The 20,082-nt window shown below is 38.8% G+C and overlaps 2 non-coding genes across 2 annotated transcripts; both read right to left on the reverse strand.

Annotated features, from left to right (window-relative positions):
- Nucleotides 1-224: 224 nt before the first annotated feature.
- On the reverse strand, nucleotides 225-331 carry LOC145561035 (small nucleolar RNA R71). Its single transcript, XR_014093618.1, has one exon. It is a non-coding gene; the product is annotated as a small nucleolar RNA R71 (small nucleolar RNA).
- A 10,035-nt stretch (nucleotides 332-10,366) lies between these two features.
- LOC145561157 (small nucleolar RNA R71) lies at nucleotides 10,367-10,473 on the reverse strand. The gene has a single exon (XR_014093732.1). It is a non-coding gene; the product is annotated as a small nucleolar RNA R71 (small nucleolar RNA).
- Nucleotides 10,474-20,082: the final 9,609 nt, after the last annotated feature.

Consider the following 20,082-nt stretch of genomic DNA (forward strand, 5'->3'; position numbering starts at 1 on the left):
AAGACCCAAATCTTCACATTGCAGACTATTGTCAATATTGTAATACCATCAGGAAAGCCGGGGTCACACAAGACCAAATCAGGGAGATTCTCTTTCCTTTCTCTTTAACTGGAAAAGCCAAATTATGGTTTAATGGATTAAACATAACTGCACTTGGTATAACTGACTGGTAAACTCTTGTTTTGAATTTTAATAACAAGTATTATCCTGCAGAGAGAACAGCCGTACTACGGAGTGCAATTCAGAACTTTGCCCAAGAAGCCGATGAAACTTTATATGAGGCTTGGGAGAGGTTCAAGGACCTACAAAGAGAATGTCCCCATCATAATTTGGCACAATGGAAGTTAATCCAAGCCTTTTACAATGGCATTGGAAATTCATCTAGAATAATATTAGATTCGGTAGCTAGTGGGAGGTTTATGAATCTTAATGTTGATGATGAAAGTCAGGTTATTGAAGATATTGCGATACATAATTCCCAATATGGGAATCCTAGAGGCTTTGCTAACAGGGGGAAGCATAGTGTTGACTCTGTATCCTTTTTGCAGGCTGAATTGACCTATATCTGCCAAAAATTAGATAATCTTAGCACTGCTAATATAGCTAATGTTTCTGCAATTAATAATAATGCTAATGAGGCTTTCTATGAAAATTGTGGAATTTTAGGTCATAAGGAACAAGATTGCAGGAGTTCCGTGGAGCAAGTTAATGCCTTTCAAGGTTATAGGCAGAATAACCCATACTCCAACACCTACAATCCTGGGTACCGGAATCATCTGTACCTTTCCTACCGGAGTACTAATGTTCAGGATCCACCACCACAAGAACCACACGCGCCACAACAACAACAGTAGAAATATTACCATCCCAACCAACCACAACAATCCTCCCCATCTTCCGACCCTGCTTTGGTAGAAATTAGAGCGATGTTGGTTAATATGCAGAAGCACATGGAGAGTAGAGATGCACAAATTGATTCAATTCTAGCATACAATAAAATTATAGATAATCAAATTGCGCAACTTTCCGCTACTCTACAAGCCCGCTAACAGGGAGCTTTGCCAGCATAGCCGACCAGGCCTACGGATCAAGCCTATGAAATTACTCTAAGGAGTGGTTCAAACTATGAAGGGCTCCCTATGCCCAAAGTTGATGAACATGTTTTAATAAATAATGCTAATCTTGATTCCGTTAAACCAGACAATGTAGCTAATAGCCCTGCAGGGCTAAAGCATAATACTAATATATCTAATTCTACATTAAAGGGTACGACTCCAGAGAAGGTGGCCACTCCAGATAAGAGCAATAATGCTCCAAAGCCAATTATCAAACTTCCATTCCCCAATCGTCAACTGAAAACAAATTTGGATAAACAGTTTGGTAAGTTCCTGGAGATGGTAAAAGATTTGAAGGTAACAGTTCCCTTCACTGAATAAATCACACAAATTCCTGCATATGCAAAATTTATGAAAGAAATATTGACAAGAAAAAGGTCTATTAGTAAGGTAGAGACAGTAGCTTTCACTACAGAGTGTAGTGCCGTACTTCAAAATAAATCTCCACCTAAATTAAAAGATCCGGGTAGCTTTTCTATCCCTTGTCATATTTGAAATCTAATGATTGATAATGCATTGTGTGATTTGGGTGCTAGCGTTAGTGTTATGCCATTATCTGTGTGTTCCAAGTTGAATATGAGTAAATTAAAAGCTACTAATATTACTCTACAAATGGCCGACCGTTCTTTCAAATAACCCTTAGGTGTTTTAGAGGATTTTCCCGTTAGAGTAGGTAAATTTAATATACCTGTTGATTTTGTTGTTCTTGATATGGCTGAGGATTTGCAAACCCCGATTATTTTGGGTAGACCATTCCATAACACTGCAGGAGCAATTATAGATGTGAGAAGTGGTAACTTAACACTATCAGTTGGGGACGATAAAATTATTTTTAATCTTAATAATACCCCTAAAAGCCCCATGACAGTGGAGAAATGCTTTAGTGTTAATGTGGTTCAGAATTATTCTAACAAGCCCCAAGCTCTTGAAAAAGATCTCTTGGAGGCGGTATCTTGTGTTTTATCCCTTTCAGATGAGATAGACAGATGGCAGAAGGAAGTTGATGCAATAGAAAGAGCCCTCTACACTGTCAATCTTGGTTTTGAGGACGAGACGGTGGAATCAATCAAGCAAGTTGTGCAAATTGAGCATACGGAGAGTGTTCCGCCAGATCGAGTTGCAAGTGCTAAATGCAATGACAATTTGAAGCAACCCTAGATCAAAAAGGGATATTTAGTACGTAGCATTGAAGAGCCCCCAATCTAAGTCAAGGAGGATCCACCAGATAAGGTGAATTGGCGTCCCACAGGGTATGTCAGGAAGCCGCGTCGTAGCTTAACCATCGCTCGACCGGGTGAGAAACCGCCCGACCAAGCATTAGGCCAAGGGTCCTAGTTCTTAAACTTGGTAAGAAGGTCGTGCGGGACCTAGATAAACCAGCGCTTTGCGGGAGGCAACATGTATATTAATGCCTTTTTAGACTAGTTTTTCTTTCTTTTTCTTATGAGAGGAGAGATGAGAGAATTTAATGAGTGTTATGAGTTTTTGTTAAGTTTTGAAGGAAAAGAGTTAGCTAAAAATTGAAGAAAAGAAGAAAGCCAAAAAATTCGTCAAATAGCCTCGGGCCCGACCGGGCGAAGTTCGCCCGATCGGGCGCGAGAGCTGTGTTAAAAAATCAGGTCTTTTCACCCGATCGGGCGAAGGGCGCCCGACCGAGCGCGAGAGAAGACGAATTCGGTCACTTAGATAGCCCGACCGGGCGACGTAACGCCCGACAGGGCGCGAGTGCAAAGTAGAAAAAATTTCAGATCGCCCAATCGGGCGAACACCCGCCCGACCGGGCGCGACACACCCGACCTTCTTCTTTTTCTTCTTTCTTCGTTCTTTTCTCATTTCTATCTCTTTCCTCCATAACTTTCTCTCTCTAAAAGACATAAATCCTCTACCTTCTCTCTAAGTTTTCTCCTCCATTTCTCACTCAAATCCAAAACTTTTTACATATTATTAATCCTCTCTTCATCCTCTACATTTTTATATCAAAATTTTCGAATTTCATTCAAATTAATTTTCATACCCATTTTTACCATGGCTTCAAAGAGGGCTCGATCTATTTTCGGTAGCAGTTCTAGCTCGATGGAGGAGTATTACCCGGATTTACAACTCCCGTACTTGCCAATGATCCGTATTGCTAGCCAGGAGCAAAAGGAGCGGCTAGAACACCTAGTTGGGTGCAAGGTAATTCCTTCACGGTGGTTACACCGCCCTACTTTAGAATCGTATGGTTTGTTTCATTTTGTTAAACGATTTTTAAATGACATAGACATGAGAAAATTCGTTGATATGCATTATCCTACATAACGTGAATTGACTTGTTAATTCTTGTCTTCTTTGAAAGTTGTAAATAGTAGAAATGGACCGAGTTTAATTTTTAGGTTGAACAATAGGAATATTAGTTTAACATTTGTGGAATTTTGTAAATTGTTTGAATTGAATTCCAAGTTACCATTCCAATGGCATGCTGATTACAAAATGGGTGACATTTATCATGCTCTGACTGGTTTGCCTACTCCCGACCCCCAACATGCTAGTACAAAACCTACCCATCACCCTATTCCAAAAATCTGGCAAAGATTTGCGGGTTTGTGTTTTCTGGGTAGGAATGAGCCCCATAACGCCCAACCTAACGAACTAGCTGTTATAGGACACTATGTGTATGGGTTTGGGAAACTGAACATAGGTAGGTACATCATTCACCATCTGAGCAGACATGCCATAGCCAATACCCAATCTCGCACCCCCATTCGTATAGGAGGCCTTATCACTAGAATAGTAGTGAAAAAAGCCGGATTTGTTGAGGGTGGACCCCACCAACTGACCAACTATGGACCGGATACCTATATGACTGCTAGGTATTTTGAGGAGTTGGGGTGGGTACGACCGGACAGTGAGCAGACACCCCACTGGTGTATTAGGACTAAGAACGAGCAGCCTTTGCCCATCTTTTCCCTACCTAGTCATGACTTGACCGCTTTTCCCCCCGGGCAAGCATCCTACACTTATGACCTTTTAGTTGCCAACGCTAGGGGGCAAGCACCACCAGTACCACCAGCAGTTCCACCACCTCAGCCTCAGCCCGAGGTAGCGTTTTCTCCACCTCCCATGTCTCACTCCGTCCCCCATGTTGACTCTGACCCAGTTTGGGACCTTCAGAGTATAGGTCATTCTTTAGGCCGTATCGAGCATTCCCACACTGACCTTAGGAGGATGGTAGGCTCCATAGACCAGAGGTTAGGGTACCTAGAGAGGAACCAGGGTAGAGCTCTCTACCCTATGTACGATGATTATGCTCGTCGGGGCAACATTCCCGATGATGCTATTTACCCTGACTGGTTTCAGCCTCCACCCCAGGGATACGATAGGGATCCCACTGCCCATGGTATTTATACTGACTATTCTCCCTTCCATGGGTACGGCCAGGACATTCCTTTCAGGGGACCGGCGGGGGGGAGTATTCATGTTGATTATATTGGTGGTAGCTCTTCTGGTGCAGGTGGTGTAGGTGGTAGTGGAGGTGAAGGGTTCGGCTCTATGGATGAGGATGATCAGGACTAGCTATGCTGGGCTAGTTTCCGAGCCAATGAGGACATTGTCTGATTCTGGCTTGGGGGAGATTTTGGATTTGGTATCTTTCTTTTTCTCTTTTCTTTTGTTTTGGTGTGTTTTCTTAGTTTAGATTTATTGCTTTCTAGGTTAGTTTTATTGCTTTCTTATATATGAAAAATACAAAAAAAATTAAAAAATAAAAAAAAAATCCAAAAATACGTTCCATTGAATTGTAAATCATGCTTCCCTGTGCCCCATACTTGAGAAAAATTGTTTTGATTCTTGGTATATGATGATAAGCATTGTGGATTAGTTGATCATGATTTGATGTTTGATTGCCTTGAAACCTTAACATGAGTCAATTTTGTCCAACTACTTGTGAATATAGTGCTTGACTAGTTGATTTGGTTAGGAATATGTGTTAGTTCCTGGTATGTCAATGAATTTGAGTATTGGTTTGCGACTATAAGTAATGTTTATATGATTCATTATTTTGCACATTGTGGAGGACGAAGGCGTTCATTCTCTTAGGTGGCCTTCAGATGATTGTAGATACATTTGTTCCTTCTTGCTACCCATATTGTTGCCTTGACTTTTTGTTGTTTATTAGCCATATTACAAGCCTATTTTTCCCCATTGGTTACTAGTCCCAAGCTTGGCTTGGGGGAGCTATTAGTGAGTGAGGTGAGAGAGTTTGTAGTGTGCTTATTATTTGCACAATTTGGGTGGGTTTTGAGAAGTTTTTTTGTTCTTTATCATGTTTATTTTTGATGAGTTTGAAAGTTATATTTTCTTGAGAAAAAAATAAAGTATGATGTTATGAAGAAAAAAAAAAGAGAAGTTTAAGAAAAAAAGTGAAAAAATAAGTGAACTTCAACAGAAAAAAAAAAAAAAGAGCAAAAGGACAAAAATTATTTAATGTTCAAATGTTCTAGTTGGAGGTTAATCAAAGGAAAGAATAAAATTGACCTTCAATGAAAAATTCAAGTTTGGAAAATAAAGTTTGTTTATTCACTCCAGTTCTTTATTATTATATAATATGAGTGAAATTGTAAGAGTTGGGATTGTTTATATTGTTTGGAGTATATTTGGTGGATTTTTGTTAGAGTTGGTTATGTAGGAGATGTTGATCATTACTTATTTTGATCACGGGTTTTACTAGGATTTGCTCCCTTAAGCATAGCTTTTCTCTCACTTGTTCCCAAATGATACCTACCCTTTACCCTAACCTTACATTATAAGCTTTAAAGACCTTCCGACCTTTGTGCATAGAGTTGTATGAATGTGAAAGTAGTGTTTATCAATGCAAGTTATGATTTGACATATTTCAAGTCGACTACTAGGTTTAGTGTATGTCTTTTTAAACACACGAGAGTGTGAGTTGGGAGGGCATTGTTCACATTAAAGGGGTTGGTTGGAGAGCGATCGAGTACATCTTGTACTCGCCACATAAATGAGAGTTGAGTGTGTGAGCACTAGTTTTGAATTCTATATGCTCATGTAGTTTGCTCTTTTTGACAATTGTTAGGGAAGATTGGTAGTTAGATGAATTTGATTGGTTGACTTTGATACTTATTTCTCGGATTTACCTTGAATTATATTTATTGATTTAAAATGTATTTGGGGTGAAGTATTGATTTATTTATTCATTGCTTTGCTTAGGGACAAGCAAAGGTTTGGCTTGGGGGAGTTTGATGAGTCTATTTTATATATATTTTTATTCCCCGTCCCACGGTCATATTTGTGCTTATTTGAGCTCTGCGGAGCTATTTTTATTACTAATATACATTTTTTAGTGTTTTTGTAGAGTTGGTATTATTTTGTTGGAATTTGCAGATTTATGACAATTCCTGAGTTTATTAGCCACTACAAAGACATTTGAGTCGGATCGTATTTTTAACCCCTATTATCTTCCTAATACCGAGATGAAGAGATTTAATTCGATGATTAAGGGCTCGATTTGTTTGGAGTACTAATTTTATTAGTCTAATACTTGGATATTAAGAAGAAGGAAATCGGGCAAGTTTATATAAAATCACAAGCTATAGATCTGAGGATCAAAGGAGCCCAACACGTTGCCCAGTTGACCAGGCTTGATCAGATAGCAGACTTCTGTGTTTGGTCCGTTATATTTTAATTGGGCTTAGATGTAAAAAGCTTGCGTATTGCGGATGTTGGACGCAGGCTTTACTTCTAGTGGGAATAGAAGTTGATTAGGAGTAAAACTCCTTATTCCTATCTAGGGTTGGCAAAAACTGACCCGACCCAAAAACACGACACGAACCCGACCTGAAAATAGCGGGTTAGGGTTGAGGTTTTCGACCCGAAAACTTAAATGGGTTGACACGAAGCCGACCAGAAATTTAAATGGGTTAGGTTAAGGTTGAAAATCCCAACCCGAAATTGACCCACATAACCCGAAAAATAAAATAAAAAGCCTAAATAGATCATCATCCCAGCCCAAATTCAAAATGAGCCCACCTAATAACATAAAAAACCCTAAAATCCTCAATTCTTTCTCACTTTCACTTAGCCGTTCTTATTCTCCTCCATTATCTCTCTTAAATTTTCTCTCTCTTCATTCCCTAAAATCTTCCCCAACCTTTTTTGAAACCCTTAATTTCTATTTAATCCTTGGAATTCTTTTCATCAATCTACACTTCCTTGCGTTATCTCAATCTTTCCTTCATCAATCCAAGGTTGTGTTAATCCCTCGGCGTTTTTCCACCACCATCACATCACGCTTTCTATGCTTCATCAGCCTCCTTCGGCGTTTTATGCTCTTTCTATACTTTTTACCGCTCGATCGATCTAACAACAGCAGGCTGCAAGCATCAACCTCATCGTCATCGAACAATATCTAGATGATATTTCCGCAAATCATTGAAATTGGAGAAACGTTTATGTTTTTTTAGTTTTATATCTTATGTAATGTAATTTAATTTGGTATTTTATTATCCAAGACTCTTTCTAGAAGGGCAGCTGTTATATGTTTATGATCTACACTTTTAATTTGTTGATGGTATCAATTTGATTATTTATCAATGATTTTCTTTATAAAATTAAGATTTTAATATTTAAAATTGAAATGGGAAATATTAGATCTGAAATTTAAAGTAAATTCAAAATCGAAAAAAATGAAAAAAAAAAAAATCATGTCAGATTCGGGTTAACCCGAACACGAAAAACTCAAGTTAGGGTTGAGCTTTTTGACCCGAAAAGTTAAATGGGTCAGGTTCAGGTCAGGGGTATTCGACCCGAAATTGAATTGACCCGAACACGAACCCGACCCGACCTGATCCGTTTGCCAGCCCTATTCCTATCTTATTTTAAAGAAGGAGTTATGTAGGAATTAGGCAGCTTTAGTTTTAGGTAGATTTCTTAGAATTTGTTTTAGTTTACCTTTTGTCAACTCTTGCTATGATTTTATTTTAGTTGGGTATTTTAGCTTTCTTATTATTGCTTTTAATTATGTCTTGTTTATTTCCTTTGCATAGTATAGTTTTAATTATGTTTGAGTAGTTTTCTTTCTAGGGTTTTGGGGATCCATAAATAATATGAAGGGATAATTTATTGTTGTTAATTGTCAATGCTAGATTAATTTCCTATTGATTGATTTAATGCTCTGTGACTAGATTTGCGTAGATATTTTATGCATGAGTTTGACAATATTGATTCGAGATTCGATAGATAAGAATTGATGTTTAGGTCTAGTTTCAATAGGCAGGTTAATTTATAAATGGTTAAGTCGAGATTCAAGAGATGAGATTTAATACCGGTAAATTAATTGTGTGATTGTAATACGTAGTGAAAGCCCTTTATGATCTGATTAATGTATGCATTGATGATTGATTATTATGTTTTACCCTGGAATATTATTTATTGGTGAACCTATGCCCTAGGCCTTTTATTTATTGTTTCATATTATCATATTTTGTGAGTGAATATGTAAGTGTTGGGATTTTGTTGTATATATGATTGTTTGGTGAACTTTTGTAGAGTTGAGTTGTGATTGGAGATGTTTTGGTCATCACTCTTTGTGACCTTGGGTTTTATTAGGATATGGCTCCCTTTAGCATGGCTTTACTCTCACATTTTCCAAAATTTATCCTACCCTTTACCCTAGCCTTACATTACAAGCTTTAAAGACCTTCCGACCTTTGTGCATAGAGTTGTATGAATGTGAAAGTGTTGTTTATCAATGAAAGTTATGATTTGGCATATTTCGAGTCGACTAGTAGGTTGAGTGTTCATTGTTATATACACACGAGAGTGTGAGATGGGAGGGCATTGTTCACAAATAAAGGGGTTGGTTGGAGAGCGATCGAGTACATCTTTTACTCGCCACATAAATGAGAGTTGAGTGTGCGAGCACTAGTCTTGAATTCTATATGCTCATGTGGTTTGCTTTACATGACAATTGCTGGGGATGAAGGATTATTAGATGAATGAGATTGATTGACATTGAAGCATGTTCATTAGATTTATCTTGAATCGTTTGTGCTTGATTTTGTTTATTGGGATGAGGCATGTTTTATATGTTCATTGATGAGCTCTTTGCTTAGGGACAAGCAAAGGTTTGGCTTGGGGGAGTTTGATGTCCCATGTATATAGTGTTTTACCCCCGTCCCACGGTCATTATTAGTAGTGTTTTTGGCTCTTTAAGGCCACTTTTATTACTAATTTTTGTTTTCTAGTGTTTTCGTAGTTTTAGTTGAGTTTTACAGGAAATTGCACTTTTGGAGCATTTTCCCGGGTTTTCATGGATCGACTACAGAAGCTAGAAGGACACGACCACTCTTGAAGCCCAGGATCGGTGAGAGCCGGTGATTAAGGGCTCGTTATGTGATACCGAGGCTATTGGATCAATTAATCAAGACCTGATGAGGAAATCAAGATTGGGCCGAGGAATCGAGCCTAATCGAAATCCAAGCCTCGAAGAAGAAGCCGGGACCGATCGGGCAATCATACGCCCTATCGGGCGGTTGCGCGCAAGAGTAACCTCAAGGAAGAGGCGCGCCCGATTAGGTGAGCGTAAGCTCGATCGAGCGCGACACACCAGCAGTGGACGTTATTAAAAGGCGGGCCCGATCGAGCGGCCCTTCGCCCGATCGGGCGCGTGTTTTTCTTAGTAGATGATTAGTTTTGTTTTAATTTTTGTTTTAGTTATGTTTAAGTACGAATTATGTACGAAAATTCTTATTACCTTCTTTTTTAGATTTTCTTTCTCTACTTAGTTTTTAGATTAATTCTCTCTCTTATACTTTTGTTCTTAATCTTTTCTTAATTCCAGATTTATTTAGTAACTATTTCTCTTCTCTTAATCTTAGTTGTTTACTTTATTCCTTTGATCATGTCTTGTTTTATTGCTTTTATTAGTTTAGTTTTTATTATGTGTGAGTATTTATATTTCTAGGGTTTGTGGGGATCCATAAATAATATGAAGGGGTAATTTATTGTTGTTAATTGTCATTGCTAAGGGTGAAGACACAAATCTTCACGTTGCCGACTATTGTCAATATTGCAATACCATAAGGCAAGCCGGGGTCACACAAGACCAAATCAGGGATATTCTCTTTCCCTTCTCTTTAACTAGAAAAGCTAAATTGTGGTTTAATGGTTTAAATAGAACTGCACTTGGTAGAACTGACTGGGAAACTCTTGTTTTGAATTTTTATAACAAGTATTATCCTGCAGAGAGAACACCCGTACTACGAAGTGCAATTCAGAACTTTGCCCAAGAAGCCGATAAATCTTTATATGAGGCTTGGGAAAGGTTCAAGGACCTATAAAGAGAATGCCCCCACCATAATTTAGCACAATGGCAGTTAATCCAAGCCTTCTACAATGGAATTGGAAATTCTTCTAGAATAATTTTAGATTCTGCAGCTAGTGGGAGATTTATGAATCTTAATGTTGATGATGCAGGTCAGCTTATTGAAGATATGGCGATACATAATTCCCAATATGGGAATCATAGAGGATTTGCTAACAAGGGGAAGCATAGTGTTGACTCTGTATCCTTTTTGCAAGCTCAATTGACCTCTATCTGTAAAAAAATTAGATAATATTAGCACTACTAATGTAGCTAATGTTTCTGCAATTAATAATAATTCTAATGAGGCTTTCTGTGAAATTGTGGAATTATAGGTCATTGGGAACAAGATTGCAGGAGTTCCGTGGAGTAAGTTAATGCCTTTCAAGCTTATAGGCAGAATAACCCATACTCCAACACCTACAATCCTGGGTATCGGAATCATCCGTACCTTTCCTACCGGAGTACTAATGTTCAAAATCCACTACCACAAGAACCACAGGCACCAAAGCAACAGCAGCAGAAATATTATCATCCCAATGCTGGCCAAAAGAACCAACCACAACAACCCTCCTCATCTTCCGACCCCTCTTTGGTGGAAATTAGAGCGATGTTGGTTAATATGCAGAAGCATATGGAGAGTAGAGATGGGCAAATTGATTCAATTCTAGCGCACAATAAAATTGTAGATAATCAAATTGCGCAACTTTTCGCTACTCTACAAGCCCGCCAACAGGGAGCTCTGCCAGCATAGCCGACCAAGCCTACGGATCAAGCCTATGCAATTACTCTAAGGAGTGGTTCAAACTATGAAGGGCCCCCTATGCCTAGAGTTGATGAACCTGTTTTATTAAATAATGCTAATCTTGATTCCGTTAAACCTGACAAATTAGCTAATAGCCTCGTAGGGCTAAAGCATAGTACTAATACATCTAATTCTACATTACAGGGTACGACTCCAGAGAAGGTGGCTACTCCAGATAAGAGCAACAATGCTCCGAAGCCAATTATCAAACTTCCATTCCCAAATCGTCAACTAAAGACAAACTTGGATAAGTAGTTTGGTAAGTTCCTGGAGATGGTAAAAGATTTGAAGGTAACAGTCCCCTTCACTGAATTAATCACACAAATTCCTTCGTATGCAAAATTTATGAATGAAATACTGACAAGGAAAAGGTCTATTAGTGAGGTAGAGACAATAGCTTTCACTTCAGAGTGTAGTGTCGTACTTCAAGATAAATCTCCACATAAATTAAAAGATCCGGGTAGTTTTTCTATCCCTTGTCATATAGGCAATCTAATGATTGATAATGCATTGTGTGATTTGGGTGCTAGCGTTAGTGTCATGCCATTATCTGTGTGTTCCAAGTTGAATATGGGTAAATTAAAATCTACTAATATTACTCTACAAATGGTCGACCGTTCTTTCAAATACCCCTTAGGTGTTTTAGAGGATGTCCCCGTTAGAGTAGATAAATTTTACATACCTGTTGATTTTGTTGTTCTTGATATGGCTGAGGATATGCAAACCCCGATTATTTTGGGTAGACCATTCCTTAACACTGCAGGAGCAATTATGTGAGAAGTGGTAAACTAACACTATCTGTAGGGGATGATAAAATTGTTTTTAATCTTAATAATACTCCTAAAAGCCCCATGACTGAGGAGAAATGCTTTAGTGTTAATGTGGTTGAGAATTATTCTAACAAGCTCCAAGCTCTTGAAAAAGATCCCTTGGAGGCGATATCTTGTGTTGCATCCCTTTCAGATGAGATAGACGAGTGGCAGAAGGAAGTTAATGCAATAGAAAGAGCACTCTACACTGTTGGTCTTTGTTTTAAGGACAAAAAGGTTGAATCAATCAAGCAAGTTGTGCAATTTGAGCATACGGTAAGTGTTCCGCCAGATCGAGTTGCAAGTGTTGAATGCAATGACAATTTGAAGCAACCCTCGATCAAAGAAGGATCTTTGGTGCGTAGCATTGAAGAACTCCTTATCCAAATTAAGGAGGATCCACCAGACAAAGTGAATTGGCGTCCCATAGGGCATGCCAGGAAGCCGCGTCGTAGCCTAAACACCGCTAGACCAGGTGAGAAACCGCTCGATCAAGCGTTAGGCCAAGGGTCCCAATTATCGTACTTGGTAAGAAGGTCATGCGGGACCTGGATAAACCAGCACTTTGCGGGAGGCAACCCGTATTTCTTGCTTTCTAGACTAATATTTTTCTTTATTTTATTTTTTCTTTTTCTTAGAGAGGTGAGGAGAGTGAAATTTTACCTTTCATGAGTGTTTTGTACAGGTTTTAAATCAGAAAGTACAGAGGTTTCAAGAGAAAAAAAAAAGCAAAGAAAGAGAAGCTCCAGGATTGGGTACGGGCCCGAACGGGCAAGGCTCGCCCGATAGGGCGCACACCTAAGGTTCAGAATTGGAGTTTATTTCGCCCGATCGGGCGAGGAGTCCCGATCGGGCGTGCAATATTGATTTTGTCGGAGCTTAGTTTTGCTTGATCGGGATAGGAGTCCCGATCGGGCGCGCAAGTGAGGAAAGAAATCAAGGGAAACTTCGCCCGATCGGGCGCGCAAGTGAGGAAAGAAATCAAGGGAAACTTCGCCCGATCGGGCGAGGCCTCTTGATCGGGCGGAATTTTGGAGAAATCGAGTGCCAAAAAAGAAATATCAGACGAAGCTCGCCCGATCGGGCGAGAAAAATGGCGATTTCCAGGTTCGTGTTCGCGCCCGATCGGGCGGAGGTCGCCCGATCGGGCGCGCACTTTATATTTCAGCAACAACTACCTTCGCCCGATCGGGCGCGCCTATTTTATCCGGAGGATTTATTCTCCTTCTCCTTCTCCCTTTCTCTTTTCTTTTTCTTTCTTACTTCTTCTTTCTCTTTCACACTTTCTCTCTCTAAAACCTCCATTTTCAAACCTTCAACTTCACTCTCTTTTCAGGATCTCCACAAATTCACCCATCAAAACCTCAAAATTTCTACATATTCTTAATCCTCACACCTTCCTCTACATTTTCCACCCACTTTCTCCCACTTTCTCTCATAAATTCTTCTAACCCTTAGAGAGAGAAAGCTTCAAATACCCAATTTTCCACCTACATATGGCTTCAAAGCGTTCTAGGCAACAAAGGGGTAAAAGTTCGAGGCAACAAAGGGGTAAAAGTTCGAGGCAACAACAACTGATGGTCAACCAGGAGCTTCAAGTACCGGGATGGGAGGAGGTTGTTATCACCTCGGAGGAACAACGGGCAAGGATGCTAAATCTCACCGACAGACAGGTAATCTCAACCCGCTTTGTTCATCACCCTACGTTATCTAGATTAGGTCTTGATAAATATGTGGAAAATTTGTTAAAGGGTATAGGCATGAGTGGTTTCTTCCAAATGTGCCATGATATATATGATTATTTAACATTAGAATTTATTTCTAGTTTTAATGTTATTAAAATGAATGCTATAATCACTCATGTGCAATTCCGATTATTGAACAACGATGTGCGATTAACTCTTAAAGAATTTGGGAAGTTGTTTGAATTGAAATCGGATAAACCAATCGAACCCTCCCAAGACCACATTGCCGTGGTCTACAGGAGACTCACTGGGGAGGGTTTGGCTAACCTCCAACGCGCCAAAGGGACATGGATTCAACATCCCGTCCCAAAGTTTTGGCAAAGATTTGCCGGCCTCACTATTTTTGGGAGGCATGAACCGGAAAATGTGAGGAGGGATGAATTAGAATTATTGGCATCCTATGTAATCCCTAATGCTGAAAAATTGAACATACCCCATAGGATAGCCAATCACTTTTTAAGGGCGGCCAATGCGGCCAAAATGGGTAGGTATAGGGCACCTATTTATTTTGGGGGGTTAGTGACCCATATTTCCATCAAACACCTAGGTTGGAACCCGGATGGGCATAGAAAAGTAGTAGGATCAAACCTCATGGACCTAGATTATTTAGGGAGCCTAAACTGGGTGCAACCCGTGGGAGGTGACACTTGGTGGATAGTCCACCGAAAATCGGGTAGGAGAGACCAAGCCTTTACCTTACCCAACCCCGCCTTAACCAAATTTGAGAAGGGGAAGCCTTCTTACACATTTGAGATTAACGGTCAAGGCGAGGTTCAAGCACCTCACCCTTCACTACAACCCCACCAATCACCCCAAGACCAATCCCCCCAGCACCATTCACCACACTACCCACCACCTCCACCCTTCACCTATGGCATACCCACTTCCTCGGTCGATTATAACGTCGACCCCAATGCCCCTTACGACTTTTCGGCTTTTAAGAGCCAAATGGACCATATAGAGATAGGGCAAGGGAGAGTAGAAGGCATGATGCAAAACCTAGATTCTAGGTTAAGCACCTTGGATGGTCAGGTAGGTCACATAGAGAGGAACCGTGGGAGGGGTCTATACCCCATGTATGATGACTATGCATGCCGAGGGGCTATCCCCCCCCCCCCCCCCCCCGAGGCATTAGTTCCCGATTGGTTCCAATACCCCCAAGGAGGGTATTCCACCCTCAGAGCATTTGGTACTTATGTGGACTACTCTTCAGTCCATGGATATGGGGGTGATGCACCTTTTGGGTGTATGGGGGGAAATGTGAACCCTAACTACTTTGCAGGTGGTTCGGGTTATGGTGGTACTGGAACGAGCCAGGGTGGTGCCGGCTCGAGCTATGGAGGAGGGTATGAGAGGATGGATGATGATGAGAAGTATCTTCTCCTAGCTACCTTCCCAAGTCAATGAGGGCATTGCTTGATTTGGCTTGGGGGGAGATTTCTTGTATATATGGTAACTCTCTTTCTCTCTTCTCTATTTATTGCTTTCCTAGTGTAGTTTTTATTGCTTTCCTTTATGAAAAAAATACAAAAAAATTCAAAAATACGTTCTAATGAATTGTAAATCATGCTTCCCTGTGTCCCATACTTAGAAATATTGTTTTGATTCTTGGTATATGATAATGAGCTTTGTGAATTTGTTGATCATGATTTGAAGTTTAATTGTTTGGATTCCTAAACATGCGTAAATTGTGCCAACTATTTGTGAATATAGTGCTTGACTAGTTGATTTGGTTAGGAATGTGTGTTAGTTCTTGGTATGTCAATGAATTTGAGTATTGGTTTGCAACTATTAGTAATATATGGCTCAATAATATGCACATTGAGGAGGACGAAGGCATTTGTTCTCTTAGGTAGCCTTCAGACGATATTAGATACATTTGTTCCCTTCTTGTTACCCATGTTGTTGCTTGTGCCCTTTTATTATTTATTTAGCCACATTACAAGCCTATATCAGCCCCATTGGTTACTAGTCCCAAGCTTGGCTTGGGGGAGCTATTAGTTGGTGAGGTGAGGGAGTTGTGGTGTGCATATCATTTGCACAATGTGGGAATAAAAGAAGAGTGATTGTTCTTTGATATTATGATTGGAAAATATTGATGTTTTGTGGTACAAAGTTGAAAATTTCCAATATGAGGCAAAAAAGGAAAAAAAAAAACGAGCAAGGAAAAAAAAAAGTTGTTTCATATGTTTAAATGTTCTATTTGAAGGTTGTTCAAGAAAAAAAAAGAGTTCAAGTTTGAAAAAAATAAAGAAAGGAAAAGAATAAGTGGTTCAAAGTTTGATTTAATTCACTCTATTTCATATTATCATATTTTGTGAGTGAATATGTAAGTGTTGGGATTGTGTTGTATATATGATTGTTTGGTGAACTTTTGTGGAGTTGAGTTGTGATTGGAGATGTTTTGGTCATTACTTGTTGTGACCTTGGGTTTTATTAGGATATGACTCCCTTTAGCATGGCTTTACTCTCACATTTTCCAAAATTTATCCTACCCTTTACCCTAGCCTTACATTACAAGCTTTAAAGACCTTCCGACTTTTGGCTATAGAGTTGTATGAATGTGAAAGTGTTGTTTATCAATGCAAGTTATGATTTGGCATATTTCGAGTCGACTAGTAGGTTGAGCGTTCATTGTTATATACACACGAGAGTGTGAGATGGGAGGGCATTGTTCACAAATACAGGGGTTGGTTGGAGAGCGATCGAGTACATCTTTTACTTGCCACATAAATGATAGTTGAGTGTGTGAGCACTAGTCTTGAATTCTATATGCTCATGTGGTTTTCTTTACTTGACAATTGTTGGGGATGAAGGATTATTAGATGAATGAGATTGATTGACATTGAAGCATGTTCATTAGATTTATCTTGAATCGTGTGTGCTTGATTTTGTTAATTGGGATGAGGCATGTTTTATATGTTCATTGATGAGCTCTTTACTTAGGGACAAGCAAAGGTTTGGCTTAGGGGAGTTTGATATGTCCAATTTATATAGTGTTTTACCCCCGTCCCACGGTCATTATTAGCAGTGTTTTTGGCGCTTTAGGGCCACTTTTATTAGTAATTTGTGTTTATTAGTGTTTTCGTAGTTTTAGTTGAGTTTTACAGGAAATTGCACTTTTTGAGCATTTTCCCGGGTTTTCATGGATTGACTACGGAAGCTAAAAGGACACGACCACTATTGAAGCCCAGGATCGGTGAGAGTCGGTGATTAAGGGCTCGGTATGTGATACTGGGGCTATTGGATCAATTAATTAAGACCCGATAAGGAAATCTAGATTGGGCCGAGGAATCGAGCCCAATCGAAATCCAAGCCTCGAAGAAGAAGCCGGGCCCGATCGGGCAAGCATACGCCCGATCGGGCGGTTGCGCGCAAGAGTAACCTTAAGGAAGAGGCGCGCCCGATTAGGTGAGCGTAAGCTCTATCGGGCGCGGCATACCAGCAGTGGGCGTTGTTAAAAGGCGGGCCCGAACGGGCGCGTGTTTTTCTTAGTAGATGATTAGTTTTGTTTTATTTTTTGTTAGAGGAATGTTTAAGTACGAATTATGTACGAAAATTCTGATTACCTTCTTTTTTAGATTTTCTCTCTCTACTTAGTTTTTAGATTAATTCTCTCTCTTATACTTTTGTTCTTAATCTATTCTTAATTCCAGATTTATTTGGTAACTATTTCTCTTCTCTTAATCTTAGTTGTTTACTTTATTCCTTTGATCATGTCTTGTTTTATTGCTTTGATTAGTTTAGTTTTTATTATGTGTGAGTAGTTCCAATTCTAGGGTTTGTGGGGATCCATAAATAATATGAAGGGGTAATTTATTGTTTTTAATTGTCATTGCTAGATTAATTTCCTATTGATTGATTTAATGCTCTGTGACTAGATTAGGCCTGATCTTTTATGCATGAGTTTGACAATATTGATTCGAGATTCGACAGATGAGAATTGATGTTTAGGTCTAGTTTCAATAGGCAGGTTAATTTATAAATGGTTAGGTCGAGATTCGAAAGATGAGATTTAATACCGGTAAATTAATTGTGTGATTATAATACGTAGCGAAAGTCCTTTATAATCTAATTAATTTATGCATTGATGATTGATCATTATGTTCTACCTTGGAATATTATTTATTGGTGAACCTATGTCCTAGATCCTTTTATTCATTGTTTTCTCCCTATTTTTTTATCTTCGTAGTTTAGTTTCATAGTCAAATATATATATTGGTTACCTCATAATCTAGATTATATATATTAGTTAATTAAGAAGAGAAAGACTCGTTTCTCTGCGGATTCGACCCTACTTCCCTATCTACATTAGTTAGAGGATTTAGGAATTACTTTTGATTAGGGGATACGACTTTACCCTGTCAAAAAGCTACCGGTTTGAACTGAACCGGTGGAGAAAATGGTTTTTCCCACTGGTTTGGTTTGAACCGGTGGCAAAAAACCCCCCTCTAAATCTCGTCTATTTCCCTCCTATTTTCCCCACCGATTTTAAAAAACCGGTGGCCTTACCTCGGTGCCAATATCCTTTTTTCACCTAGTGATTTCGATGCTAGGGGTATTTTGGTAACTAGTTGATTAATTATTGATTTTACCGTCTTGTCTTTTATTAATTCGACTCGACTTGCGACGCTCGGTCTCGACGCTCCTATCTCGATTTCCAACGTCTAAATTTATATTACTCGAGCGACTCATTAATTCCTTTCGAATTAATTCGTCGTGTCGGATCGATAGTTGCTTTGGTGTGACCCGAAGGGTTCAGTCAAGATTAAGATGTAGTATTAATTATTCATTAATATTACTGATCGGAAGCAACCTTTACCTAGGCATTCCGATCACTTGAACTTACTGAATATTTAGCTTTCTCATAACTCCGAACTCTCGATCGAAATAATACACTTGTTCGAAGGACACCATTCCTTTCAATCTCCCACTTATAGTATATAGCCTTTTTCCTATGTCTCTTCATGAACTATAAAGTAAGATTATTCGTCATCCTTATTACGTCCAAAAGTGTTTCTTGAAATCCGAGTTTGACTGTTAATATAAAAATGATTTTTAAAATCCTTCAGAGCACAGCCATGCATTTTCACAGTCTCGCTCTTTGAGAGGCCTTGTCACTAGGTGAAAAGAGTGGTTTGGCAGCGGTTCAAACCCGGTCTAAGGCACCGGTTTGAACCGCTGCCTATGTGGGGGGTGCCAAAACCCCCCTTTTTGGCACCGGTTCAAAACCGGTGCCATATACCCAATTAGGCACCGGTTAACCGGTGCCTTTAACTGCTCTCCCGCCATATTTTTTTTTGGGTGGTAGCTATTTTAGGCACCGGTTAACCGGTGCCTTTTCACCCAATATTTTTTTTTTCCAATTTTCATGCAATAATATTTATAAAAAAAAAAACATGTTTCCCGCAATAATAATAACCTGTAATTCTAGCAATTATATTAAATAAAATAATTAATAATATAATTATTATAATTACTAATAATAATATTATTATTAATTATTACAATAAGATACAAAAATAATATTAAAAACAAGAATTCAATTATATATATAGATATAAATATTCCCAAACGCAATACAATAAAACAAAAAGTTGCTTACATATACAAATAATAGTAAGTAAATATATAATGAATAATAAGTTATATAGTTCAAAAGTTAACATAAATAATTTACAATGACCATGCCATTTACATGTTGAAGGTGATAAAAGACGCCAACATATCACGAACTTCATTAAGCTCCTTGATAGTTAACGGACCATCCTTTTCGACCTTGCAAAACTTGAAATAAAAAAACATTATGTTAAAATTAATTAATTAGGCAAAACAATATGTATTTTATCAAATATTACCTCTATGACTTCTATAGGAGAGCATTTTATTAAGGTTTATGACGATTTTTACTCAAAATGGCCCGAATATGGCCTATATGACTTTACTTTGCCCATTTCCTACATTTCTTATTAAATGAACTTTATTTATCTCATAACATGTCAATATTATCTAGTTATAGGTGTATAAGGAAAGAAATCACATCAAAAGAGCATATTAACACAAAATGGCCCAAATATGGCCCATATGACTTCTATTCAGCCCATTTTCTACCTTTCTTGTGAAATGTCCTTTTTATTTCTCATAACATGTCATTCTTGGGTAATATTAGGTGTCTAAGTCTAGAACTCACATCAATATAACATTTCAATAAGTTTAACAACCAGGATTTTTGGGGAGGGGTAGCACAACC

The sequence above is a fragment of the Chenopodium album genome, chromosome 9 (assembly GCF_948465745.1).
Source record: "Chenopodium album chromosome 9, dcCheAlbu1.1, whole genome shotgun sequence".
NCBI lineage: Eukaryota > Viridiplantae > Streptophyta > Magnoliopsida > Caryophyllales > Amaranthaceae > Chenopodium > Chenopodium album.